This window comes from Pipra filicauda, unplaced genomic scaffold (assembly GCF_003945595.2).
Source record: "Pipra filicauda isolate LSUMZ 115617 unplaced genomic scaffold, ASM394559v2 scaffold273_size1055052_pilon, whole genome shotgun sequence".
Taxonomy (NCBI): Eukaryota; Metazoa; Chordata; class Aves; order Passeriformes; family Pipridae; genus Pipra; species Pipra filicauda.
The window spans coordinates 432,663-453,700 of record NW_024104391.1 but is presented as its reverse complement, the minus strand read 5'-3'; the positions used below and the strand labels follow the sequence as shown (position 1 = coordinate 453,700).

The following is a 21,038-nucleotide window of genomic DNA, read 5'->3' as shown; positions in this document are numbered from 1 at the left end:
AGACACCAATGTGGTGTGTTTTGGGTCCTATGTTTGCTTTTGTAACAACTGAAAGATCCATTATCAAAACTCGAGTTTTCCCCTGCTGAGGCTGCTTCACCAGCAGCAGATAATGAAGGTGGTATCAGCAGAGCCAAGTGGGCAAATCTCACTGTAGAAATCTATTTATTTGTGTAGGTATTTATTTCTGTATTTTTATAACGTTGAAATGCCTGCCTTCTGTCTGTCTTCCCAAAGTACCACAGAAAGGTTGGTTGGAATGCGATGCTCCAGCGTTCCCTGGGAGGGCACCTTTAGTTTCCTGTGGTCGGTGTCCAGGTTTGTGTCAGTAACTGGAAGCTCAGGAAGCAGTCCTTTGGAGTTTCTTTTTCCTACAGTAAAGGGTACAGCTCATCTAGTCTTGGGTATGTGCACATTTTGGCTCTCTCTGGGTGATGCACACCCAAGTGAAGAGTTCTGTGGTTCTTCTTGACTCTTTGGCACACCTTGGCCAACAGCAGGGGGATGGCAACGTTCTTCCTGCAGGTACTGAAGAAAAAGCAAATGAAGGAGTTCTTGTAATAGCAAACATAATTTGCTGAAATAGGTGCTAAAATCTCTTAAAGCACTTAAATCATCTCTAACTCTGAATAAAGTATTCAAGAGCACGGGTCATAGCACAAGATTGTGCATGTTCTTTTTTTACAGTATAGAAGAAATTTAAATTATTTGCCTACCACTGCAAGTTAACAAAATTCACTGAGTACACAAGAGCCTGCAGTAAGGTTGCCAATTCTACAGGTATTGCACACACAGTTTCACAAAGGGCTTTGTTTTACTGTTGTGAAGCAAATGAGGATTAGCTCAGTAGTTTGGTAAGTGGTGAGATGAGCTGGAGATGCAGGGATTACTCTGCAGTGGGAAGTTCCCTAATTGATTAGAATGTGAAATTTTATCATTTTCTAATATGAAATGGCAGCTTATATTAAGAAAAGCATTTTCTAATATTTGTAGATCTAGAACTTTTAGAAATTTTTAGAAAGCTTAAACCTTTCTGGCTTCAATTCCTTTCTCCTCTAGCTGCAAACATGGTTCTGTCAAGAAAAGAACAGTTTATGCCCCTTTGTCAGGGTGCTTTTTTAGTACTTGGTGTTATATATTGAAATTATTTTGGAATTATTACTGACCCCAGGATGAACTGTTCCTTGCCACAGGAGCTGATAACTCCCCTATCACGGGGCCTTTGCAGAAACCATTCAACTGTAGTTTGAAATCAAAGCACAGAGAAAAACCTCTTCAGATAAAAATCGCATTTGCCAAAAATGCTGCATGTTCTAGGGATTACACAAGTCACAGTTTGAATTAGTGATGGATTTCTTACTAAAAAAAAAAAATTGCTTTTTTCCCCTTCAGGAAAGTTTCTCAGAATTCCAGATGTTCATCTGCTAAAAACTTTTTAGGGATGTTATAAGTTTAGACAGTTACCTTGAAGTACAGCAGAATAATGGAGACATTTTCTAGCTAATACTGGTCACAAGAAGGTTATTTTCCTACAGAAATTTTGTGCTTTATCAGCTCTAATTGGTCTAGAATTTCTCCTATCTTTTTAATGCCTTTTAAATTTCTCTGAGCTCTCTCTGGAAGACTGGTCGAGCATCCAAAGGAATGAAATGAGCAGCATATGTTATATCCACGCATTTAAGGACACATTTTATTTAAGATAGATGTGTGCAGTGATGAAATAAAATTACAAAAAGATGTTTCCAGGCACTTCAGAGACCTAAATTGGAGCAAGTTGTAAATTCTGATTAGCTAAGGTGGAATGATTTTACAGCTACATTTGGCTCACTCATAACAGCCCACTTCTAACCCAGGATGTCATTTTTACATCTTCCTCTTACTTTCTATTCACCTGATCCTCATTTTCTGTGGGTACTTGAGAGAGTACAAGGTATTATTTTGGGTAAAATTTTTCCTGCCTCTTTTACCTCCCTGTCAACCCCAGGTAGCGAAGGCCTGAAGTTTTATGGTATATCTTAAATAGCACTTTAGCTGCTTTCTTTTCATTATACTTCTATAAAGTTTTTGGAATGATAAATTCAGACTGAGAAGCATGGCTGATGTGGACTCCTCTTTGAGTTTTTTATGAAATTCGTGCAAAAATTGCATGTGACCTAAAAACCAGGCGATTGTGGGAGTGGCGGTGTTAGCATAGACCCGCTAAAATTGCTCAAATTCTAGATCAGGTTTAGCTAGAATTCTGGGAAACAGGTAATAAAATAATCATTCCAGTGTTCTGCAGCTTTGCTGTAGAATATTGTACTTACAAAAACAGATGACTAGGCTATTAAGATTTTAATGTGATGAAGTTTTGGAATACAGCAACAAAAGCACGTCTGTCTAATTTTGTATTAGAGTGCAACCTTTGTACATGAAGTTGCTCCTAACCCTTCAGTTTAGATTCCAAAACACATACATGTTCAACACAACTATACTCAGTTTTTTACTGTGCTAACTGACCATCTTATTAAACAATACTAAATTTATTGTTAGCATAAATTGTTGTGGTAATCTAGTTAAGATGCTGTTTTCACAGATTTGAATTTTTTTGTTTCATGTTTGCAGTCTGGTTATGGGTACAGTAGATATGTCCACTCAGAAATACTGTGGTGCTCAGGTTCTGACCACTGTGTTCAAGAGATGCCTTCCAATGTGTCCATCACTTGTATTTGGTACATTGAGAACATATGGTTATTAAAATTCCCTAGATCAGTATTTCTATTGTACAAGTAACGAATCTCCTGTGTAGGAAAAAATAGTTTAGTGCCTTAATTTTATTTTTTATCTTTCTGCATCCTACCCTAAAGAGTATGCTGTGAAGAGCTGTGGATTCAGCTTCAGCACTTGATTGATTGATTCTAGCTGAAAACTGAGCTGGATGCTCAGAATTAATTTATGCTGGAATCTCACTGCTTCCGAAGGACAATTATGCCAAAGTGGAGATTTCATTACTTTGCTGTTTTCTTCACAGACTGCTGCTGATTAACCAGAACGTTAAGATTTTCTTTCTGTGTCTGATGAAGCTATTTTTGCTTCTTCAAAGTAAAACCTGCTGAGATGAAGTGGCAAAGGCACTGATGATATAAATGGCACATTGTGTCAGCTCTTACCGCAATCAGCTTTAAATAAACATTTGTTTCAAATGGAGAAACAAGTAATGTAAACACAAATCTCAAATTCGGCTCAGCAATGAGCCAGTGCCTGTGCTCTGACCCCTGCTGCCTTCCACCAGTGCCTGTCCTGCCAACTGCTGCCTTCCACCAGTGCCTGTCCTGCCAACTGCTGCCTTCCACCAGTGCCTGTCTTCTGACCCCTGCTGCCTTCCACCAGTGCCTGTCCTCTGACCCCTGCTGCCTTCCACCAGTGCCTGTCCTCTGACCCCTGCTGCCTTCCACCAGTGCCTGTCCTGCCAACTGCTGCCTTCCACCAGTGCCTGTCCACTGACCCCTGCTGCTGCCTTCCACCAGTGCCTGTGCTCTGACCCCTGCTGCCTTCCACCAGTGCCTGTGCTCTGACCCCTGCTGCCTTCCACCAGTGCCTGTGCTCTGACCCCTGCTGCCTTCCACCAGTGCCTGTCCTGCCAACTGCTGCCTTCCACCAGTGCCTGTGCTCTGACCCCTGCTGCCTTCCACCAGTGCCTGTGCTCTGACCCCTGCTGCCTTCCACCAGTGCCTGTCCTCTGACCCCTGCTGCCTTCCACCAGTGCCTGTCCTCTGACCCCTGCTGCCTTCCACCAGTGCCTGTCCACTGACCCCTGCTGCCTTCCACCAGTGCCTGTCCTCTGACCCCTGCTGCCTTCCACCAGTGCCTGTGCTCTGACCCCTGCTGCCTTCCACCAGTGCCTGTGCTCTGACCCCTGCTGCCTTCCACCAGTGCCTGTCCTCTGACCCCTGCTGCCTTCCACCAGTGCCTGTCCTCTGACCCCTGCTGCCTTCCACCGGGGGAACCCCAGCACAGCTATGTCCCATAACTGGTGAGGCTGTCAAATGAACCTGCCTCCAGACAGCCACTGGTAGAGGATGATCTTACAAAAGGAGAAGGAATAAAATGACAGGAGTTGGAAAATGAATCACGAGCTGGGCAGGGACTGTTGGAAGCTGAAGTAATTTTACTGTGCTGACACCTGTTCCTTAGGAAGAGTGATGGAAAGAGGAGAATTCTATGAATGGGCTGTTTTGGCTAATATGAAGTCTTAATAGAAGACATTGTGAGAGAGGAATTCTGCAAAGGCAGCTCAGTATATGAGGTGAAGGATTATGCTCTAAATTCTGCATACTGTAATGTACTGAAAGGTTGCACAAGTTTAAAGGTTTTTTTTAGAAGAATGTATAACACTTGATCAAACATAGACTAGTCTGGCCCTCTGTTATCACACTGGCTTTGTGTGCTTACTGTGCTCTTCTTGACTCCTTAGATCTCCAAGATTTAGCCATCTCTCATCTACACAGACAATTATTTAAAGGCTGCCTTCAGTGTCCTCTTTCAGCTGTGAACAATTTCCAAATTTCAAACAGGGTAAAAGAAGTATCCAGAAATAGAACTATGACTTAAAAGTGTTTTAAACATTGTACTGCCAGTCACTTCAGTCAGAGATGCTTCACTGTTATTTAATGATTCTTACTTTACAGAAATTAACATTATACTTTAATATGGAGTTTCAACCCAAATAACTCTCTTTCACTGGTGGAAAGATGTTGAACTCAAATGTTTTTCCCTTCTGTGCAATAGGCCAAACGGGAGTTGTGCATTATTTTTGGAGCAGAGCCCTTAAATGCAATCACTGCTGAGTGGTGATGTTTAATCTGTGGAAACTCCAGCCAGAGCTGTGTCAGCTAAGAACTTTTCCAGTCTCCCAGTTGATCTGTGTTTCAGATGTCTGCCATGCCATTTTGGGAAAAGAGCTATTTCTGGAAAACAAGCAAACAAAAAAAACCCCAATGCCCCCCCCCCCCCCCCCCCCAAATTAGATTATTTTGAAAAAAAAAATCAAAGAATGCTTTTTTGAAAAAAATGCAGGACTTTTACCATCCCACTGTCTGCCTAGTCAGGCACCTCATTGTTCCAGCTCTGTTGGAAGTGAAAGGGTTAGTTCCTTTTTCTCCTGTAACAAATGACTGATTTATGTACACCACAGAAGAAAAGTGTGCATAAAGGGTGGGGAGTTGATTTATTTTTTCTTTTTCTCTGCCCTTGGGTTAAATTGTATGCCATTAAGATACATCAAAAAAAGAATTTAAGTTTGCAAATTAAAGGAAGCTTGGAGATTAACTTAGTAAGTTTGGGTTCTGGAGTAGTCAAAGCAGCATTTTCCCAGGAAAAGCTTGCTGCTTCCACTGAAGGTAACGGGAATGTTATGAGCCATTCCTTGGAACACCTTCATTTCCCCAGTCCATCCTATATACCCTCTGGGGTAACACAGGAGTTCATGGTTTTCTCTCTCTGTTGACTGCTGAACTGGTCAGTGTGTAGCCAAACAATTTTCACAGTAGTCCATCCCAGCAGTCACTTCCTCACTGCAGCTGAGCAGAACCACCTCACTGAACTCATGACATCTGGAATCATGCACAGTGAGGTTTGACTGCTTTGCTTGATCTGTAGTTCCATGTTAAAGGCAAATGTGCTTCTAGAAAACATCAATTTTATCCATAAAAATCCTGAAACCTCAATGCAAAGCCAAATAAACATACTTAAAATTGGGAATACTCTAATTTGTTGATTGTACCAGTACAGTGAAAACCTAGTTGGAAGACCAGCTTGTCATACTATTTATAAAAGTAAGTTGCATTTTGAATCCTTCAACACAATAATAATGTTTTGGTTTACAAGGCCAAAGGAACTGAAGTTTTTCTTATTTAGCACAAATATCACTGAGTTTTAAATTTTTTTAATGGAAAATTATTACATTTTCTCTATATCCTAAGACATGACTATATAACCTGAGATTACACTGCTTGAACCTCATTTTGTATAAAGGACTTTTTAAAACAAGGCTCCATAAATTTGAGGATGGTTTAGTCATGGATTTAGACTAAGAATATATTTATAAACTATTAAAATTTAATTATGTGCACCAGAAACACTATCTTCATTGTTCGACTTCATATGATAAACACATACATTATCTTTCTCTATACTGTATTATCTACAAGATGTGATATACCTTCATTGCCACACTTCTCTTTTATTCAGTGACATTTTTCCTTTTTTCATTTAGTTTTATCTCTAGTCATAAAAGGTAATCTATATTTAATAAGGCTGTATCCAGCCAGGGGATTAAAAATCCAAAAATATTTTTACTCCGGCATGTGCCTGCAGGCTTGTGTTTCACTGCATTCAGGGTCAGAAGAGAGAAGGATGTGGTCAGGAGCAAACTGGCCAGTCTTTGATCAGGTGGAATATTACCTGAATCATTTTAAGAGCTGATAGGGGAACGTTTCTTCCCAGACCAAATTTACTTTGCTGAACAAGGCAGCCTACATTAAAATGTTGTTAATAAGTAATATCCTGTCTCAGTCCCTCTCTAATAGCTGTACAGGGAGTGTGGCTTGGAAGTGTTCCATATTAATGTCTAAACATTCCTACTGAGTGTACTGTGAGCTCTAGAAATGTACTTACAGGACAGAAATGAGTGAAGGAGGTGGGAGCTCATTGTCTGCCACTGAACTGCGTGCTGAGGAATTCACCATCCCTGAGGAATTCACCATCCCTGAGGAATTCATCATCCCTGAGGAATTCATCATCCCTGAGGAATTCACCATCCCTGAGGAATTCATCATCCCTGAGGAATTCATCATCCCTGAGGAATTCACCATCCCTGAGGAATTCACCATCCCTGAGGAATTCACCATCCCTGAGGAATTCATCATACCTGAGGAATTCACCATCCCTGAGGAATTCACCATCCCTGAGGAATTCACCATCCCTGAGTGCCTGGATGAGCCCAGGGGAAGCAGCGCCGGGGGCCCAGTGTCCAGTTCTGCACTGCCCCCACCAAGAGAGGGACTGAGCTGCTGGAGAGTGTCCAGCCACCAGCCATGGAGAGAGTGAGGGCACTGCCCTGTCTGTGCTGGCAGGAAGGGCAGAGAGAGCTGGGGCTGTTTGCCAAGAAGAAAGAAGGCTCAGGGGGCACCACGTCAGTGTGCATAAATCTCTGAAGGGAGGCTGTAAAGAAACAGAACAAGGCTCTTTTTCAAGGTGCCAGTGACAGGACAGTGGTGCTTTTCTTCAAAAAGAACTGCATCTTTCCCCATACTGTCTGCACTGTTCTGGGAAGACCTCCTCTGGTGTCCCAAGAAGGCTCAAGAAAGAATTCAAGTAGTCACTATTCATTAACTAACCTATATGTAAATACCATAAAGTTGGTGAACAGTTGTTTGACTGAATAATAATTATTTTTTTCTTTCCCAGTCAGGACCTTAAATCACCACTCTGTGCTGGTATGAGCACAAAAGGTAGAAGAGTGTAAGAGACTTCTCCCCTTCTTTCAGGCATGTCCCATATAGCAGGAGGGAGCCAAAACCAGATCTCAGAATAATGTCTTTGAAGTTGCATATTTAGTTAACCCTATCACAGATTCTCTCCCCTACTTTCCCTGAAATTAATCTGAGATGCAATCCCATGTAAGTAGCTCAAATATGAGCTATAGAAGTATTTTCTAGTGAACTTTTTCCAAGTGGTTTCTCTTTGAGTTCGTTCAGCCTTGTAGGATTGTATTGTTCATCATGAAAAAATGCTGTAATTGCATAGATGACTTGTCTTGAAATGTTACAGGTTTTTTACATGCTTCAGTTTTGCTCACAAGGTTGATATTACTGCTTGATATCTGGAATATGAAAAAAATGCCACTTTTGCTGGACTGTTGCTTTCCAAATTTTAATTGTACTGCTGTTCTTTATATCACTCTATGTAATTTGTTCTTACTTAGTTCTCATATATCTTTTTGCCACATAGTCTATTCTGATGGAGTTCAGGTTAGGAAACAGTATATTGTGATATGCTGTAATGAAGGTGAAGTATTTAACATTATCCTTAACAAAGTATTATGAGAGTTAAGTTGACTACTGAAACATGCCTAAATTACTCTCTTCCTATTATGGTCTATTTATTTTAGCTATACTTGCTCAAAGCAAACACTTGTTACAAAAAAAGTCAACCCTACTTCTCTGATCCTGCTGTGTTCCTGCTCCCAGTGCCAGCCCAGTGCCTGTCCTGAGCAAATGAGCCAAGCTGTGGGCAAGTGTGCCAGGGCCTGAAGGGCAGGAATCAGTCACAGCCATTTCCAACCCTGTGCAGTGAGCCACCTTTGCAGAGAACACTCTTGGTTTTCTTTCCACTGGGCTCTTTTCAAATGGGTGAGAATAAGAACCTTGTTTTTCCTCTCACATGTATTTATACATGCCTGCTGGGAAGTGAGTTATTACCAAATATAGCTTATAGGGCTCCAGCAGAATCTTTCCAGCCTGGCTGGCTGCCAAAAAACCCCACCCTTCAGAAAATACAAGGCTATCACATTTGCCAGAGATTTACTAGGAAGCTGTGTGTGTGTGTGCACTCTGGAGCACACATGCAGTACATCTGACACTTCCCCAAAGCACTGAGCTCACTGTGCTGCTGATACATTGATAAAATTCTAATTGTGCTTCCTGTATTTCCAAACAAACATATACGTTCACTGTAGTGAATCAAATACATTTCAGAATGTACACACATAACAAATATATGTGGAATTTTTGGACATATGGTGACCTGTTTGGTGCTGCTGTGTGTGCAGAGCTGATGTGACCTAAATACAAAATAAGTAGGGTATGTATGTACATATGTATGAGTAAGAGTGAGGATTCCCTGGGGAATTGGGAAATACTCAGTAGTCAGAGACATGCAGGGATACACTACATAAAATTTCAAGACTAAGAATCCATACAATACAATTCTTAGGATCTGAGGAGAAATGATTAATGAAAGAACTGTACAGGAGTTATGTGGTATTATGTGTCCAGCAACAGCTAATGTCATTATTGGCATTCACAAATTATAGCACCATCAACATTTTGTCTGTTAGAATTTTCTGTGTTCACAGATGGGACCTCTAAACAGGCATCTCCCGATATAATTTGAGTCATAATTTAGTTTTCATAGTACTTTGCATAAATGTCTATTTTTGGTGATATGCTGCTCTAATTCATTACAAATTTTTGTCAGTTTTAGATTGGGCAAACTGACAAGAAAAGCCAATTGCTTTTCATACAGTATTGGTTTCTGAGAGACTTTCAGAACCAAATTGCACAGACATATGTCAGAGGGAAGCCCGATCCCATGTACAGTTTAGGTACTTTATGGTGTCGTGCAAGGAAGGCTAAGTACAGCAAATAGTGCTTTGTAGTTAACCTGTCAACCTATTGATTTGAAACACCTTCATTCTAAGAAAAGCATCTGTCTGCTTGAGTTGTCTACATTAAGCATTGCAGTTATCCTCATAAAGAATAACCTCATTAATATTTAAAATTCACTTCAGCTGCATCTCTTACAAGAAAATAATATTTCCCATAACTTCCATTAATTATAACCAAATTAACATGAACTGAGAATAACTGATTGGGAATAAATCTTCCATGTTTCAAGCCAAATCTTAGTAGAAGTGATAACAATACTTTTAGTGACACTCATGATGGTTATTCCTTATTAACTGTCCACTAAGAAAGAGCAGAGGTTGTTGGCCAGGTAACACAAGAGGCATCAGGACATGGTCTGCTCTAGCTCATCCTGCTGGAGCAGGAGGGTTGGACAAGTTGACCTCCAGAGGCCCCTTCCAACCTCAACTACTTTATGATTTTGTGAAATAAAGATCCAGAGGAACTAAAATCCTGGTACACTTCCTAAATTGATATGAAGCTCAGCTGTGATATAATATGTGTAAGAAAACTGCTGGTGCAAGCCAGTGTGTGTGGTTGTGTGTTAGGAAAGGTGGCACCCCAAACCACCAGGGATCTCTGCTTGTCATAATGTTCTGTGGGACCAGTAACTGCTTGTTTTAGAGTATATCAGTTTTAAAACTGATGCAACCTAATTTTGGGTTGAGATTGGATGACATTGAAATTTGAATAGTGGTAGTCTCATCCCATATTGCTTTCACTTGCATATTCTAAATGAGCCTAAGTTTGAGCAGACATGTAATAGCTGCAGTATTTACATTTACTTAGCACCTGTTGATGTGTTTATAATAGGGTTAAAATATGCAGTTGCACAGAGAGCTGTGCTGTAAACTTGTGGCACTTGGCTGTCCTAGGGAAAGCTTGCACTACAGACAGGATGTCAGCTGAACCCTTTCTCAGTGCAACCCAAATTTTAGAAGCTACTATGTAAAAAACAGCTCTTCTGACTGAATGAATGACCTGAATGAATAATCTGAAGAAGCTCTCTATGCTGTGCCATATTTATTTGTTTTTCATGTGAAAACATAATTCCTGCAGGGAATTCTGTTTCAGCCACAGAGCAGAGGCCTGTGAACAGCTCTTGGTTGTGCCTGAACGTTCCCTTAGGAAGCGCTGATGGTCGGGGAAGCTCCCAGTGACAGAACAGGAGCCAGCAGCTTTGTGCTTGGATGACAATAGTCTGTGTCTGTGCTAACTGCAGCTGGCACCACTAACTACCTAGCCACACACTGAAATAAGAACAATTATCACTGCATGCATTAAAATGATGAAATCCACTCTGTTTCTATAGTAGCTGGAGTGACAATTTATATTATGACCTTAAGAAAGTAGAATGTGACCATTTCTTTTTTTTTTTTGCAGTTTTACAAGGAGCAGCAGTTCTCAGAGAAAACAATGTTTAAGGTGATGCAAATAATTTACAAAAATAAAGGTAATATGTACTTTAGTAGTAACAGAGATGTACAACACACATTCAATTTGGAATGTTGGTTTTGACTTATTATGTTATGTAGAGACATACCTAATTTAGTGCTATTTGAAGGAGATTTTTTTTTTCTGTTTATTACAAATAATTTTTAAATGGAAGCTTTACAAAAAATCGAGAGTAAGAGAGAAAATAAAGTGACAACTTTAGCAAGTCAAAATTTTGTAATTGTTTTGCCACCTGGTCTGTCTGAAAGTATCATATGAAAAATATATATATTCTGAGCTTTTTTCCTCAGAAGCACATTGAAGTACCGACACTCTCTAAGAGTGTTCATGGATATCTTTATTATATTGCAGCATTTTTAAGCCTATCCAATTTATCTAATTAGTTTGTTTATTAGTAGCAGAAAGCTGTGACAAAATGTTTAGCTCGATTGTGAAGAATGTACCTTTATAGATACTTGTGAATATTAGAGGAGAGTTCTTGAGTTCTTTAAACTGATTTCAGCATTCTGTTTTAATATGGCTTTGTTCCAAAATCACCTCCCTTTACAAAAGATACAGCATGTTTAACTGGGCAGTCATTTGGTAACAGTCATAATTCTTGAAGTATTCAACAATTTACAGGCTTCCCTCTCTGTCCATACGTGTCTCGCTCCAAACCTCTCTCCTCATGATGTGCTAAACATGCAGAGTGTTTCTCTGGGCCATTCCAGAGCCAGGATCCTCTGCAGTGAGGGAAGGGTTAGGGAATATCTCCTCAGGTCACCCAAAGCTTCAGGAGGGTGACAGTAACCCATGTCTGTTGGGATTTCCTTGCGTGCAGCAGAGACGAGCAGATAAAGAAAGACCTTAATTGTAGCTTTGTGCTAAACTATTGTGTTCAGTCACTCGGTGTTCTTTCTTTACATGTAGCATTAATTATTGTCTTGAATTTATAAGTTTTTTTAAATTAAGTTCAGTTACTAGCATTTATCATAATGCCAGAGATGTCTGTAGCCATGCGTTTAGGTAAGCTTTTAACCTCCAGCTCATTTTTTAAATTTCATTTCACTACACTAGAGCATAAAATACAACAACATACTTAGATTGTTGATTTAACTGCATTTCTTTAATGCATGCAGATGTTTTAAATTTTTTTCTTTATTATGCATCCCAAACTTAAAAATAGGTCCATTCTGTGCTGACAGTTATAGTGATAAACACAGATGTTTTTCAAGAACTGCAAATAATTTGATTTTAGGTGATAAGCAAGCATTCTGTTCAAAGTCTGAAACATTCTATTCCGTTTCTAAGAGGATTCAACTGAGCAAATCAGGAAAGTTAAGTAAGAGTAAAAATGCTGAGTATTTCTAGCATGTGGACTTGCACAATAAATACATAGTCAGTTATATCAAAACAAATTTTGCTGTTTATGGGCCACATTGTCCACTGTATGTGAATTAGGAGACTATATGACTGTCAGAGCAAGAAAGGAAACTACTTAAATAGAAGAGGGAGAATGAAGAAGACTGCTGTTGTTCTTGTAAAAAGAGCAGTATTTACTGCACCTGACACGTTCCCCTTCTGGAGCACAAATGGAGTCAGGAACTCTGTTTGAGTTCACGACACGTCTGGTTCTAACTTGGGGAGATCAAGTGTGGTCTGAAGAATGGGGAAGTCTGGTTATTCCATCTGTACATTCTTCATTTTGATTTTTATGATTCTCGTGTATGTCTGTTTTGTACTCCTGTGACAGTTCCTCTCTAGATGGAAATGTCATGGAAGATTAGCAAGAGAATTTGTGTGGAATGGAGAAAAAAATGGAATGTACTTGTGCTGTTCTTGGAATTCCAATGATAGGATGATGTTCTCATAGTTATATTGTTATTTCACTTAGTTTAGCTTGCTTGTTCATAGAAAATGTGTAGAAATATTCATTTGCACTTCCCTGGGGTTTTTTGTAATTACAAAGGCTAGTATATCCTACTCAAACCATGGAGTATTTCCCAATTTTTTTGTGTTAAATGTCTTGAGATGACTGCCTGAAAAAGACATGTAGCACCAAAAGAACTCTGTGAACCAAGAGTTAAGGTTGCAATTGGCATGCAAGTACTATATAAATCTTCCAAATTCCAATTCAATTTACAATTTAGCAAATCAAACTCCAGCTAATAATAAGATCTGTAGAAGAATAGATGAAATGGAGTAGTTCAGCTGTGAACACTCATGAGTACATGTTGCTTTTTAAGCTGTAAAAAGCTGAAGGGTCATAACCACAGTCAGCCAGTAGATTCTGTTCCCACACACAGCCATGCATCAACCAAGGATTAGTGCAGAGAGATTGATGACTTTGCACTAATGAACAGTGTGTTGCAATAAACACTAAACTGAAAAAGAACTATGGTAAGGATAGGTAATCACTGTGTTTTATCAAGGCAAAATTAATAGCTAAATATGTCTGATTTTAGTTAGAATGTACCAGATTGACTTTATATTTTAGTGACAACTTTTTATTTGCTGAGCATCTGTTTGTTCATTCAGTTTTTAGCTATAAAATCATTCTTTCTTAATCCTTACATCATCACAGCTATAATATAATAATTAATAAATACTTCAGATTTTTTCCCCAAATTGATAGATATGCAAATATGTATTGTTTACTCACTGATCTTTCAAAACTGAACACGAATGAAAAAATTAAACTACACTTCATGAACACACCTCAAGGAAGTCATCTAGTTTTGGAAAATCATAGAGAGGATCAGGGAGCAAGATCCTTTTAAAACTAGGTGCCCATTTGGAAATTAAAATGGAAAAATAGAAGTCAAGTGAATGAATGACAGCTCATTGTATTCTGCTGCATGTGTTCACCTTGGAATAACATTCCTGTTTGCCATCTTGTTTGCCCAAGAATTCTGCTCAAGATCCTGAATGTTAACACATGCCTTGAATTCCCTTGGTATCCCTATTTTACCTCTGCTGCTCCAAGGGTCCCTCAATGGCTCTGCCTTTGGCCTGGAGCAGGCAGAGTGTGGAATGCCAGTGTGGAATGCCAGTGTGGAATGCCAGTGTGGAATGCCAGCCTGCAGTGGGAGTGAGCACAGAGGATGTTCAGTAAATTCAGTGCCAGGCTGTGGTTCCAGTTTCCAGGAGGGAAAGGCTGTGTGCAAGGCATGGCTTTCAACAGAACTGGAAGTTTCCATTCTGTGATTTATGAATTTCAAATGAAGTCTAGGGTCACTTTGATCTAGTAAGATTTTATTAAATGGAATCTATTTCTAAATTTTCCTTATATCTTGTTTTGTCCATAATCTTGGCTTCTATTCTTTAAAGAATGATTCCTAAGTCATACAGACCAATAAAAGAGGAAAGTATTTTTTAAGTTAAATAATGAGCATGACAAAGGCTAATCTAACTAATAATCTGATTTTTATCCTTGTTCCACCATTTCTTCAATATCCTTTAAAATATTAATTTGATATAAAAGCAAAATGTCACATTACTTGCATTGCATATGAATGTAAGTCATGTCTTCACAGCATATGGTATTCAGCTAAGCCTGGTATAGTTGTCATATGTCTAAGTCTCTTTCTGGTATTAGGTATTTAAATTCTTCCCCTGCATTTTGCTGTGGATAAGATGGCACTGGGCATTTATGGTACTCAGAGAGGCACCCTTTTTCTCGAACAAGTGGTTCCTATTTATTTAAACCTTTCAAGAGAGTTACTGTAACATGAAGCTATGCACAAAATCCCAAATGTCTACTGCTGGTAATAAATTCAATTTGCAATAAACCGGAGTCCAGTCTGGCTTACTCTGTTGTCCATAAATTTGTGACATCTCACAAATGGAAGACTGGAAGACTTTACAGTGTCTCCCTCTTCTGCTGCCACTGCTTGCTGTCCTGTACTGAAGGAATTCACTGATTTTTTTTTGAATAAGGTATCAGAAGTCTGCTCATTGTAGTCTTTACCTTGGATTTCTGGTTTTTCCCTAGGCCAGCATTAACTGTGTGAACATCTGAAGTGTCCAGCAGAGGGTCTTGCACAGTTCTTTTAGTCCCCCCTTCTTGATTGTGATAAGGAACATTGGGTCCCAGAACAGAAGTGTTGGCTTGTCACACTGCAACAAATCTGGAGAGAGAATCTTTCCAAAAATTGGACTCACTTTTCTAACGTTGCCATAGCAATATCATCTGCACGTTCCTAAGTGAAAGTTTTAACTTAATGGGAATAACTGAATTAGGGAAGGAGCACTTAGAAGCTTTAGATGTGTTCTACTTTCCTAGACATCCATAATAATAATAATAATGTACTTTAACTTGAATTTATTTTAGGAAAAGGAATGAGAGCAAATGATTCTTTAGTAGCAGAGTCTGAGGTCTTTTAACTATGTAATTTGCAATGAGTGCAAAAAGTGGTGAACACAGTTTGTAAAATTAAATTGAAACACACTGAAAGAAAGTACTCAGTAATTTTGTAGCTGCATGAACGACACTCTTGAGTGATAGCACTTTTCTGCTCTTAGCTTTATTTCCTCAGAAGAGTGAGATAAATTCAGATGGAGTAGAGGAGATATGTTCAAATTAAAACTGCATCACTCAGCATAGGATTAGTAAGAACTTGAATTAATTCCCTAAGTGAGATGTTTTGACCCAGACAAAATCTTTGGGGCCTCAGCATCCCCAGAATGTGATACAGCAAAAGGATTTCCAGAAACTCATCTTGGGAAAGTTCAGATTGTACTTCAAGTTGGGGGCACAGGCCCATATCTGACTCATTTTTATTCTCTGAAAAGTTTTGGGGTTAGTTTGTATACATAATGCTTTATAACTGAGCAGGGGAAAGATGGTTTTTTTCTAAAAGTAAAGAACCAAATACCCACTGTTCATCTGATGATCGTGCATATACCTTCTAAAAATATATTCACCCAACGTCTGCTTTTTGGTTCCATAGTATTTTGAACTGAAGGTTTATTTGAGTTTGTTGTGCAAAGAATGGATGATACATAGGGGTCAATTTGGGGTTTATTCATTGAGAAGTATTTTATCTACTACTGTGAACAGATTCCTGATCCAAGCATTGGATACATTGTCTTGTTTTATTTCCTCCTTAATCAGCTTTGCACTGTGATCAGCATTCCAGCTTTTGCTTTTTTGCTGATTCTACACTTGGAATGTTAAAAAAAATACACCCTTTACAAAGGAAGACCAAAATCAGTAATGCCAGGCTAAATCCTCCAGATTTTTAGCTACCTAGTGTTTATTAAGGATCCAAAGCTAGTGAGTGCACCCAACTGGCATGTCACAAAGCTCTGCTTTTACATTGGCAAAGCTGCAGGGCTTTTGTTGCTGCAAATAAGGTAGTACTGCAGTAGTTACTGCAGTGCTGTGGCTGCAGTAAAAAACTAGATGATAACTTAGCTTGAGTGGTTCTGGTTTTTTACAACTATGTTTTAAAGGAAAATGTTTTTCAAACAGCTACTCTCCACACTGCATCAAGGATCCATCCTATTTAACAAGAACTGAATTCACATTTAGACCTCAAAATTAAACAGTGATATTTTAAAAATACATAAACTGATTGGAACTTGCTGGTTGATAAGGAGTTTAGGAAACTTAGCTGCTTCCAGTTCCATCCTAAATGGGAACTGCTGACTTCTTTGAAAAATCTCTCCCCTTAATTGTATATTTCGATTGCTAACACAGGGCTGTAAATCTGGCCTTAAAATGGTAAAGTACAAAGCACACAGTTTCAGTGATTTTCGAAACCATGGTGTTTTAATCTGGTTATTTGGTTTCATGTTCTTTGTTATTTGCTATTTAAAGTTTGCACATATGGTTGTGCTGCTGCATGATCCTACAGTGCCCTTACCAGTGGTAGTTATCCTCAAAGCCTAGACTGCTGTCCCTTTGGTGCAGGAGTATGTCATGAGTTCAGGGCTGTTATTATCTCTGAGTCTTTTTCATCCCTAGATTTTCTGCTTCTAAATCTGACACTGTCACTAACTACAACAACACCAGTCAAATGAAGTCTTCCCAAACCCATTGGTAATTGTCAGCTTGTGTAGCCATATGTGTCTGGATGCTGCCTAAGACAGAGAGATCTCCCTGATGCTTGTTGTTTGTATTTGGCTTGTCCATCCTAGGACATAATGCTACATAATGCTGCAATTAAAACATGATTTCTATATAGAATGTCAAAAGTTTCACACCCAACACTGTGAGGATGTAGCAGTGACCGTGGTTCTTTCGGTGACACTTGGGTAGCATCCGTTGCTCAGGAAGAAGCTGACCAGTCTCAGCTTCCATTTTGCCCCTTAGGTAACAGGGAAAGACATGGCATACACTGAGCTGCCTGAATTACAGTGTCATTTTGTTGGAAACAGAACCCCATTGATGGGTAGTCCAGGTCAGCATCATTCTTTAAAAATAATGGAATTCAAGGGCTTGTGGTGGTTATAGCCACAGCAGTGTGACAGGAGAGAGCTTGTCCTTAGGTTACATTATCCCAACTGCTATTTTGTCATTTCAAAGTCCAAATACATTTTATTAAAGGACTGCTTTATTTTAAAGACAGAGGAGACTTCCTTCTACCTAATGGACAACATAAATCAGCATGTGTGTATTGGGAAGGGAAACAAAAGCCTGTATTTTTGGTTTGCCACAGAGTTGTTTGCAATGCAAAACTGCCTGTAATTTCAACATACAAATACAAACCTGATTACTGGGTTTCAGGGAAAGCTATTTTTGACAATTTGACCTCCTTGAGTGATAGTTTCAACCACTTTGTGGAGCCCACTTCTTTGTAAGGTGCTGTTGCTACCAAAATAGCTGTGGTTGGTGTGTTGGTTGCCTGGCTGTACTTAGAGCACCATGGGCTCTTTCTCCTATGTTGGTGGAGAAAACCATGTTATACAGCTAGAGAATCTTATTCTAGGCTGGATACCTGCCCAGACACAAGAAAAATCATGCTAAGAAAGTACCTAAGGCTGTAACTGTTTAACCACAGTTATTTTTGCATAGCAAAGGAATTTGATGTTGGAGTACTCTTTTCCAGTCTTGTTTTTAACATGTAAAATGTTGAATTGAAATATTGAACTGTGAGATTTATTATCCCAAAGTTATCTGGCCTTACTAGTTTAGGAGATCAAGCAGTGGAATAGAATTCTGAAGAAGAAGGGCTGGTGTGGCAGTAAAAGACATAAATTCAGAGTTGAGAGTTAAGATTAAAAATAAAGGCAGGAAAGCATATCAAGGCATTGAAGGCAGCCATGGCAACCATAGAACTTCTTTGTCTTGCAATTTACATTGTCAATTAAAGTATTTTAGGTTTTGGTCTCAGTTTTTATGAAATTGAGTTCTAAAAATTATTTTTCTTTTCTAGAAAAAAATTGCATTTTGTCTTATGTTCTAACTCTCCTTTCCTTGCCTTCATACGAAGGCGACTATAAGCAGAGTTTTCCACTGACTGAATTATTTCCCTATGAGATCTTGCTTTATCTCTATTTGAAAGGAGAGGTTCTCTTTTTTTATTCTTAGGGGCAGAGATTAAAAGAAATGCATGCCAATTCTTACACAGAGATTATTTTGCATTTTGTTACAGGATTCATGCATCAGACATAAGTGTAGCTTAAAAATACTCTCCTCACTGATTCCTACTTAAATGTTTTCAAGCTGTTACAAGGCATATGAAGCACAGATCCAATTGAAAGGATTTTGTGCAACCATGCATCACAAATATAGTACCTAGGTGAATCACAGATATTTATTTACAGGTCTAAAAATAGACTTAGTAGGTGCCTTATGAATAAAATATCCTGGTTGCCTGGAAAGCTCCAGACCCTGAGCGGTGCAGCTTTGGGATCCATTGTGATCAGTGATCCAACACCACCTATGAAAAAATGAGCTCTGGAGAAATACAGCTCAACTTTATAGTCTTACTAATTTTTAATATGAAAAAAATCACTGTGTTGCTATCAGCTCTGTGTTCCAAATTTGGTAGTTACATTCAATGCTATAAATTGTGAATTAAAATAATGTTTTAGGCAGTAATGCATCACTAGTGAAACTAAACCACGATGGCGTTATTTTGGAAACAGTTGTGAAATAAAAGCATAACTTAATACTTACAACTCTCATGTGGATATTAAACTATATTCTAGCATCAGCTAATGTAATAGATTTTTAATATATAATAAAGCTTCATATGATTAATTTAGTACTAAATTGAAGAGAAACATCTGCCTATGAATACTGTATGAAAGTTATTCTTCCAGGCCCTTTTTCAGCAGCAGCCATGGCTGCCATGGATGTGTTACTGTGTTGATTTGAGGAGCTTTTAAAGGACAAGCAGTGTGTGCACTTCGTTACACATTGCATGGCGTGATGTGCCACCTAGTGTTAAATTCCCCAGAAGGAGGAAAACTGCAGGTGTCATCGACAGGGCACTTGAGAGTTAGTGGATTTCTGGAATGTTGGGTGTTCAGGAACATCCTGTGTATGAGCAGCAGAGTGAGGAGCTAAGGTTTACATCTGTTTTTACTGACTGTTTATTTTAATATTTGCTTTCCAGTGCTCTGTTCCATAACCCTGGGTGTCTGTGGATACAGATCTGCCCAAACACTTCCCAGCTCCAGCCGTGCGTTTGGATATTTATGCCTCAGGTACTGTTGATACCTGGGCCATCCTTGGTGAGAGTGCACGGTTTATGCTGTACTTACAAAGAAGTTAAATTGAAGAGAAACAGTTTTCCAAGGGCTTCTAAGTGCATTTAACTGTGTAGGCAAAAAATGTAATAGCCCCCGAGATTTTGGAAGGATTACTCACCTGTTTTGTAATGCAAGGGTGTATTCTGGTGATAAGCTTAGTTGGCCAACATTGCCTTACTCTGCTTCTATCACACAAGCAGAGATGGGATTTCATGCAGTCAGGTAGTGTGTTGCTTAGGAAGTGTATTTTTCTGAGAAAAAAAAATGTCTTCTGTATTTGAGGAAGGGAGGAGAGATTTTTTTCACCAATCCACATCATGGATTTAACTAAAAACCTTTAACTCAGTGAACATCCTTTCCAAATTATGTATGGATTTCAATTCTAACAAAGATAATGGGTTGAAGAGATTACGTGTTGATATGGTCAAGAGTGATGGATCAAAATGTACCCCCATAGTGGCGTTCTGCAACAGTTTCAGGATTCTGATTAATCCTGGAAAAGAACTCATAATACTTCCCCACTTAACATAAATCTGAAAATCATTCTTTCATTGAAAAGAATTGAACCTTCCTTCTAAAAGCCAACATTTCTGTCCTAAGGGCAGTGCCAGTGCATAAATAATGTTAAACTTGAACTTTTCAGTTGAAAATTTGAGCTTCTGAAATAATACTGTTAAAATTCATAAATTAAAAAGCTTTCAAAAATTGTAATTTTAAGAAAGTGAAACAGAGCCTTGATTTTTAAAAGGAATATCTTATTGCTTATTAGGTATGATCTTCAAAACCACACTAAAAAAAGAATTTTAGCAATTCTCAAAGAATCTGAATTCATTACAGGAATGGACATTCCCTGTCTTGATCATTAGTTGGGTATGTCAGGCTGTTGTTGGTATTTTAGAATATAATTAGAAGCTGTTTTGGTGTTCAAGACCTTTTACAAAGTTATTAATACCTGGTGTTGGTGTTTTCCCTCCTCATACAATAACTCAATGATATGTCATTCTTTTTCACGCAGACAAGAAGGAGAAATGGAGAACTCACTATATCCAAGCTCTGGGTTTCTGATATTTATTTTCTACATTGTGTTAATTTTCTAAATTAGCCTCATTTTGTAATGGTTTCGGACAAAGCAGTGTAGAAGCAGCTTGTTTTGTGGTCTGGCAGCAATCTCATCTGAAATGGGAACTATTTAAAGCACTTGTCAGATAAATATAACTTTCTCTTCATTGTAGTTGAAGAAGGGAAATGGCTTTTGTAGAGAGTACTTTTACTATGGAGGCAAACTACAGACTCCCTGCATTTTTGAGTTAGCAGCAGTTGAAGTAATAGAGTATGAATGGAAAATATTAAATGGTATCTCACACAAAAATGCAACACACTTTTATTTGGAAATTAATGTCAGTTGAAACACAGTAGAAAACTGCACATCTTGGGGGTTTTTAATGAATTGAA

The 21,038-nt window shown here is 38.8% G+C and overlaps 1 protein-coding gene across 14 annotated transcripts in view; it reads left to right on the top strand.

The window, feature by feature from the left end:
* Nucleotides 1-21,038, top strand: part of ESRP2 (epithelial splicing regulatory protein 2) — a 180,198-nt gene that overhangs the window by 30,752 nt on the left and 128,408 nt on the right. For 12 of the 14 annotated variants that reach the window (XM_039382524.1, XM_039382527.1, XM_039382530.1 and 9 more), the window contains 2 exons: nucleotides 10,830-10,899; nucleotides 19,451-19,541. The gene's annotated coding sequence lies outside the window, so the exon portion shown is untranslated. The remainder of the gene's footprint in view (nucleotides 1-10,829; nucleotides 10,900-19,450; nucleotides 19,542-21,038) is intronic. The other 2 variants (XM_039382525.1, XM_039382521.1) reach the window with 1 other exon arrangement.